Source organism: Chenopodium album, chromosome 18 (assembly GCF_948465745.1).
Source record: "Chenopodium album chromosome 18, dcCheAlbu1.1, whole genome shotgun sequence".
NCBI lineage: Eukaryota > Viridiplantae > Streptophyta > Magnoliopsida > Caryophyllales > Amaranthaceae > Chenopodium > Chenopodium album.
The window spans coordinates 7432680-7441073 of NC_137851.1; positions in this window are offsets into that span (position 1 = coordinate 7432680).

Consider the following 8394-nt stretch of genomic DNA (forward strand, 5'->3'; position numbering starts at 1 on the left):
TTCTCACATTTCCCTAAATACATGCAAGAGGACAAGATTTTAAAATTTTAACAAAAAAGTAATGCGCAACATAACAAATGTAGAAAAAAAACATAAATTATAAAAATTATAGTCAATTGTAACAAATAATATAGAACTCATTAACCATTAATTTATCGGGTGCATGTATGCTTGCAAAATCCCTTTTTTTGTTGGTGGCAAGTTGATTTGGATCCTAACAATCCACATTTCTGAAAAGAGCAATCTATGCTTAAAATTTTGTATGAACTTATTCTAAATACTAAAGACATTAATATTACGTAGTACATGGTGAAAGGGTGAAATTCTATAATTAAATTTAATAAATGACTAGCTACTAATTAAAATAGTTAATTAGTGTCTTGATGATGAAAAGTATAAATTTATAATCTACAATCAAATTTCATCTATATCAGTTGTCATTTGTGACTGTTTCTACACTATAAAATAGACCATTTTACTAACCTCTAACAATTTTTATTGGCTGATCAATTGTTATGTTGGTCCACTGAAACAATAAAATAGTTTTCCTATATTTCACAAAGTAAACCCATATTTTTGTATTTTAAGAGTACTATTGTATGCTCTCTTCAACAATAAATAAAGTAATCTATTACTGTATTACTTAGACAAAGTTTCAATCAATAAAATTCATATTTAATTTGGAAATTCAAGTTATTAAAGGAATAAATATAATTTCTAATCAATAAAATCACAAAAGCAAACAAGGCTAAAGTTAGTAAGATGGATGTAAACTCTTTAATAAACTACCAAAGCCAAAATTTGTATTGAAGTAAAAAACATAAAACCTAGGAAAATGTACTTGGAACCCTGGTGGATGATGGCAAGGGTCGGACTCAGAGCGGATTATGCTAATAATCCGACTCCGACCCTACAGGATGTTGGAGGCAAAATCCGACTCCGACTTCAAGACTCCGACTTCAATATCCGACCTCTGACTCCGATCCGACCCGACTCCGAGTTTTTTATTTTTTCATTTTTTAATATATTTTGAGAAATTGGGCTATTTGGGCCTTTGCAACCCACACCCAATGCCACCATGACCCACACGAAAGTCCACGATCTATCGGAGTCGGAGTCGGAAAATCCGTCAGAGCCAGACATTTGTCTGAGTCAGATTTTTTTCTCGGATTTTTTATAGGATCCGACTCCAACCCTTCTCCGATTCGGAGTCGGATTATTTTAACGGAATTGAACTCGGAATACTTTTTTCTCGGACTCGTAGCGGATTTTTTTACCTCGGATCGGGGCAGAGTAGGGTCAGATCCGGATTGGATTGCCATCCCTAAACCCTGGTCACCTAGCTTAATTCAAGGTTGGTGTGACGATTAAGGTTGTATTTTAATAAGTTGGTTTTCACTTAATTTTCAAAAATTATATGAACTCTTAATAAGTTGGTGTGACGATTAAGGTTGTATATATATTTGATGTATGTTGAGCTTAATAACATAGCCATTTTTCATAATTTAAATTTTCTTATATGAACTCTTATTTACACTTATTTTTCTAGTAGCCTTTGAGAGTATGTAAAGCCTAAAAGGCTAAAAGAACCTTGAAATGATTATGAGTAGTTTATAATTTAAAATAGAGCTTGATTTGTAAAGGTTAGAATAGAATCAATTACTTAATCAAAGAGCAAGCTAGTATAAAACGCAACTTAGCACACCATTTGTTAGTTAATTCAGTTTGCTTGTTTTCCATTGGTTGTAGCTCAATTACAGCTACTAATTTAGTTTCTTTTGTGCTATTTAGATTTAAAGATTATGACGGCTATTAGCAATTATCCTCCACCTCTTTCCACTAGTAAATTTGGGATTTATTTGAACGCACTATTACTTAATATGGTTTCCAATTTTAGTAGTGTTTCTTCACTGGGAAAAAAGCTCCATTCTTGGATGATATATACTTATAAATGTTAATTATTTTAAAAATATATAATAAATCAAACTATAAAGTTAATTCATCTTAATGTTTAAATTAAGATAATAGCTTAATAAAGATAAAAAGTTATAATCCCACCAATGTCTAATCAACCTTTGAACTCAATTAACTAAATGATCTAATCAACAAGAAGTTGTATCTTTAATGTAACTATATTATCAAAATTAGGTTTCTTCAAGAAGAGTAAAATGCATGATTCCCATGTATTATTATTTTTTTTTTAGTTGATGAATTATTTTTTGTTTTACATGAGAAGAGATCAAGAACTAGTGGAAATTACAACTTTTAATGCGTAATTAGTGTTAATATTAATATTAGTACGAGTAATAATTAATTGATATAATTTGTACGGTATGTAAAGAATTATTTTGTGTCAGTTGATATTCCGCTTAGGCATCCAATCCAATTCATCTTTATCAAGTAAGATACTTCATTTGTTGCAAAACGATTCTCTGGTGGAGTATAAAGTTCAATTTTTGTTAAAGCTTTGGCTTTATAAGAGTTTTGTAAATTTAGTTTTTTTTTTAAAAAAAGTTAAAGCATAGTCAAAAGGTAGAATTGAAATTTATATTACAATTTTAAATTTTTAAATTGATGTTGAAAATAAGTTATTTACGTATAACCGTATTAGGCTTGGGGTCGTCGGGCTTCCAAGCTAAGAGAAGAATGAACTGATTTTAGTCGAATGGAGGAAGTATAAGAACTCTTCACATACATACACATGAGGAGAGTGAATGATACCTCAAGTGGTTAATTAGAACTTCATCTCGGTTCTAGGATATCTCAGGATTGATTCTCATGTACCCCTTAAGTTTAAATAATGGTTGATAAGTTTAGATAAAATAAGTTTAGGAAAATTAAATTCAGATAAGTTGTAATAATAAGGATTAATCAGAGTTACCTAAGTTCTAATAAGTTATGATAAGTAAAAATCCCAAAAGAAGATTTTTTATAATATAAAGTATTATTGGTAGGAGAGAAAATAATAAAAGAGTAGTATAAGTGGGGTTAGTAGAAAGATAAATTATACGCGTAAATTATTTGTGAAGTGGGTTAGTGGGAGCGAGTAATTATAAAATGATGGTGGGTCCTTCCAAATATAAATGTGTTGCAACTTATATATAACGGATGTAGAAGGAAGGTATTGTGATTAATGCAAAACGGAGGGAGTAAGTGTTTGTTCCGATTTATTGAACTGAAACAGAACTGATTGGGTTAGTTGAAGTGCTGAACTGAACTGGTGGGGGGCTATACTTAAATGAATTGTTTATGAAAGTAGGAAATTAGTAACTGAACTGAATTGAAATTAAGCTGAACAAAACAGTCCCTAAGTGTGGTAGTTGGAGTATTAAAAAATTGTAAAAGAAAGATAATGTGATTAATAGTTTATTGAATTGCTATGCATGTGAAAGAGAAGAATTAAAATAATAAAATGAACTGAATTGAAATTAAACTGAACAGAATAGTTCCCAAGTATGGTAGTTGGAGTATTAAAAAATTATAAAAGAAAGATATAATGGGATTAATAGTTTATTAAAATGTAATGCATGTATGTGAAAGAGAAGAATTAAAAAAAAAAAAAAAAGTAGTTGTGGGTTTGATTAAGGTCCAAAAATATGTTTTATACTCTATCAAATATATTATTAAAATATTTGTTAAAAAAAAGCGTGACACTTATTTAAATACGGCCGCATTTAGTAATTGTAACACTTATTAAAACATACACAGAGGGACAACATACAATGTACGATTGTACGTACATATTTGTCCATGTTAAAGTTGATTGATGTTTCTAAGATAATAGTTACATATTGTCTTCTGTTCACCTTGTTTTCAATGACATATTTAAAAAGTTTAAATAATTCAATTAAATTCATATTCATATAAGATAAGTTTATGATGGAAAATAAGTTCTAATAAGGGATTAACCAAGTTAAAATTACAACTAAATTAGTTTTAATAATTTTTTTTATAAGAATTAATAAATTCCTATAAGTTCAGATAAATGAAAAATCAAGTGACTTTTTCACACCCTTATTTGACCTTATTAAAACTTTTGTAAATGATAATTCAAAATTAAGTAACTGATATTATCTACCCGTATCAGAACTTTTTTTTTTTTTTTAATTATTATTTTTGGAACTTATCTTATTTGAATTTGTGAAAATTTGCGAATTGCAGCCATTTAAAGTTAGTAATTTGCAAATTGCAACCATTTTTTTAAAAAAAATTGCAAATTACAGCCCAACGTTGGTATAAATTGTAAATTGCAATCGAATTCAATCTTTTCATTAATTTGCAGGTCGAAAAATGTTCGGTTAAGGTTTTAACGGCCATTTAAGTTCCTAAGGATCCAAATTGAGCTCAGAATTGACAAAAATTTAACATAGGTGCCTCATTTTTAAAGCAAAAAAATAATTGCCCACAAATCGATACATAATTGTTATGCAAAACGAGGCACTTACGTTATTTTTTTTTGTTAATTCCGAGCTCAATTCGAATCTTTAAGGGTTAAAAGGACCCCTAAAACCTTAACTGAATATTTTTCAACACGCAAACCGATAAAAAAGTTAAATTGGGTTGTAATTTGCAATTTATTAGAATTTTGGGCTGCAATTTGCAATTTTCATTAAATGGCTGCAATTTATAAAAATTTCGTACAAACTTCAAATGATTGCAATTGGATTTTATTTTTTTTATTTTTTTTAAACGAGAGTATTTAAATGAGGCAATACATGTAAGTTTTCCGGTTCCCGGGCTTCCGGCTAGTGGATTATACAGAGTATATAGAAGCGTTATTTTAAGTTTATATGTAAGTAGTAGAACCATGATAAAGCAAGTGTAATGGGAGAAGGTCTGGCGCATAGCTCCTATATGCAAACATTGCATATAGGATGGCAATGTAGTAATAAAGTTAAAGTTGTAGTTGGAGTATAAAGTACCATTTGATAGGTAAATAGTACCATTAAAAGTTGTAGTGGTATAAATATTATGCTAATAGTACAAATAAGTATGTAAATGGTACATCAAAATATTATACCATTGTGAGATATAATAGTAGTACTAAGATCTAATGGTACAATATACATGCATAATAGTACAAAAAATGTACCACTGTAACCATAAAAAGTACCATTCTGGATGTCAAATCTCAGCGCTTTTCCACTTTTGCCCTCCTATATGCATTTTTGCATATAGGGACTATGCGACTAGTGATGTAATGTAGGTCCAAGTTTTGATGTAAAAAGCATATAGATATATAAAAGGAGCCTGTAAATAGTTCGTTGTTGCACGTTGTAGCAAGATGGTAATGTCCTTGACTTACTAATTGGACATGATGGGACGTGAATCAAGCATTACATATAGAGAACTAAGAGAAGCCATGAAGATCTATGAAAATTTAAGCATTACTTGAGTTGTTTTTAAGTGCTACACATCAAATTGATTGATGAATTATAATTATAATTATAATAATTGTTAGGAAATTTTACATTAAACCACCTTTTATAACACTTTTATTGCAAGAAACCACCTTATAAATTTTTTTTCGCAAATACACACCTTAATTGTAATTTTTTTTGCAATCACACACCTTTTCCCGGAAAAAGGCCATTGACTTGGTTTTCAGGGGTTGACCCGACCACGTGAATGTCACGTGTCCCCCTTAAACCACTAATCCTCACTATTATTACTGCATTTGTATCAACAACTGTAATTAAAATTCCCCAAAAAAATACAATAATAAAATAATAATATTAATTATAGTGTACCAAGTTCTAGGTTATTAATTATTCTTTTGGAGCTTGCCCCTCATTTTCAACAAAAAAAACAATTACTCCCTTTGTCCCTCGTTTACATTTCTGCTTTTCTTTTTTGGGTATTCCAAAATTACAATACTCCTTTCCTTTTTTAGTAAGTATTTTTTTTTTCCAAATATCCCAAATTACCCCTCTTTTACAAAACCGCTAACCCACAATCTAGTTACGTTCACTCCCTGATTCTCTAGTAGTTTGCTATTACTCCCTCCGTCCCCGAAAGAACGACCCATTTGGCCTAATTTAAGTCCAAAAAAGAATGACCCATTTAATTTGCATTAAAACACCCACCAATTTGCAACAATATTTGTGCAAAATTAGCTTCTCCATATAAAAATTTGATTTTCCATGTAATTTTATTACTTTCTCTCTCTATTTTTTTACAAACCCCATGTAAATTTATATTTTCAATATGCTTTTACTTCTTTTTATTTAACTTTCTTAGAAACCGCGTAATCAACCCAAATGGATCGTTCTTTTGGAGACGGAGGGAGTACTAATAAAGGCTCGTTGTGCTTCCTAGATACCATGCTTATGGTGGTTGGCTATTAGTAATAAAGGCTCTTTGTGCTTCCTAGATACCATGCTTAGGTGCTCCAAATCCAATACAAAAATCATCGATTAACAAAGCCCGCAAATAAACCAAGCATGTTTGAGAGATAACTCACCTTGTAACTTCGAGGTAACAAAGCAAATTCGAGCCCCACTAACTAAATTTTATTTTGTAATAGGTGAATTTTCTTACCTTTCCCTTCTCCACTCTTAAGTGTTGACTTACAAAGTTGAATTAACTTAACTTGTACTTAATGTGAGAGTGAGGGGATAACTCAAATGGTTAGAACTTCTTTCCCAATTCCATAAGATTCTGAAATCGATTCTCATTACACAAAGGCTCTCTAAACACCAAAAAATAGAATTTTTAACTTACCTTTATAAATTAAAAAAAAAAACCCACAAATCCACAAATAAACTTATGTTACATAAAATATACTCGTAATATACAATTCAGATTTTATTTTTTTTACAAACAGTGTACTATAACTGTCGGTAACTCCTAGCATAGGTCGGTCAATACTCAATTGCTTCAACTAGTAAAAAATTACACCTCCCTTTCAAGTTGATTGGACCAAATATATTCATACAAAGTGTTAATTGATCAACAATGCTGTCATTTAAAAGTACATATATATCTACAATAATAATATTATAATCATATTAATCAATCAGAAATACTTGCGTGGACCTGGTCCACAATAATATTATTGTGGACCCGAGGTTTATACACACGGAACTGACATTATATTGAAAATAGTGACTCTTATTTTTAACATAGTAACCTTATTTTTAACATAGTAACCTTTATTAAAAGTTGTATAACGTTTAATACTATTGTGAACTTGAAGTACGACGTTATAACCCTAGTTTTAACATAGTCACCTTTTCCTATTTATATTGACCTTATAAAATATTTTATTGAAAAAATTAACCTCTTATAGCCTATATATTACCAAAATGACTTTTATTTTCAACATAGTGACCTTCATTTTATTATAGTGACTTTTTTTTTTATTAATAAAACAACTATAGTTTCTCTAATATTAGTGGTCCACAATAAATTAGTGTGAACCAGGTCCATTTAAGAATTTGTAATTAATCAATAGGAAGCAAGAATAGTTATAATGACGCAACATAAAAATTTGACCGTTGGACGGCCAGCCCCATATATTTGGATAAAGAAATATGATGAGGAATTGCTATTTGCCGATATTTGACACATGTACACTTAAAATGCATGTTAATTGGTGATTTTTTCAATTGAAGGTAGAAATAAATTATTAATAATATCCACTTACAAATTTGTCAATCATATGGTGTTTTTAGTGGCTCAATGGATGCTCCATGACTAATGAGTGATGCCTTAGATGATATGAATTGAAGAATGTAATAGTGATCGAAAATGAGTGTATATGTGGAATTGATTATTAATTAATCCCCTCAAAAATAGAATTAAATGAGTGTATGCAATAGTGATAAAAAAAATGAGTGTATGTGGAATTAATTATTACATTAATCTCCTCAAAAATAGAATTAAATGACTTTAAGATTTATTGTGACAAACTTAAGAAAGCAATAAACAGGAACAACAATTAAAAACCTACATATTAATTTCATGATGCTTTTAATACATGTTAGTTGTGTTTACATAGTACATGTGAGAAACTTATTTTATTGATTTTGAGGAACTACGTAGTCTTAGGCAGATTCGTTCTATAAGGCTTTCTTTATTTAACATGATTTTACCTAAGCTAATTAAGTTAGGGATATATATAGTTGTAGATAACAAGGGGCAAAATTCTAATTGAGTTGCTGATACATAAGTAAAAGAAAGGGAACCTTCGATTAGGGTACACTAGTCGACGTTTGAATCCTTGTAAATTACTTTAATTATAATAATTAAATTTAATTATATAATCTATTATATACACCTATAACATACAACAAAAGCGATTGCTAGTAATTAATATGAATTTTCGATTATTGGATCACAAACTGCAATTTTTAAACTCAAAACCATTTCTCATAAATTCCCCGTTAGGTC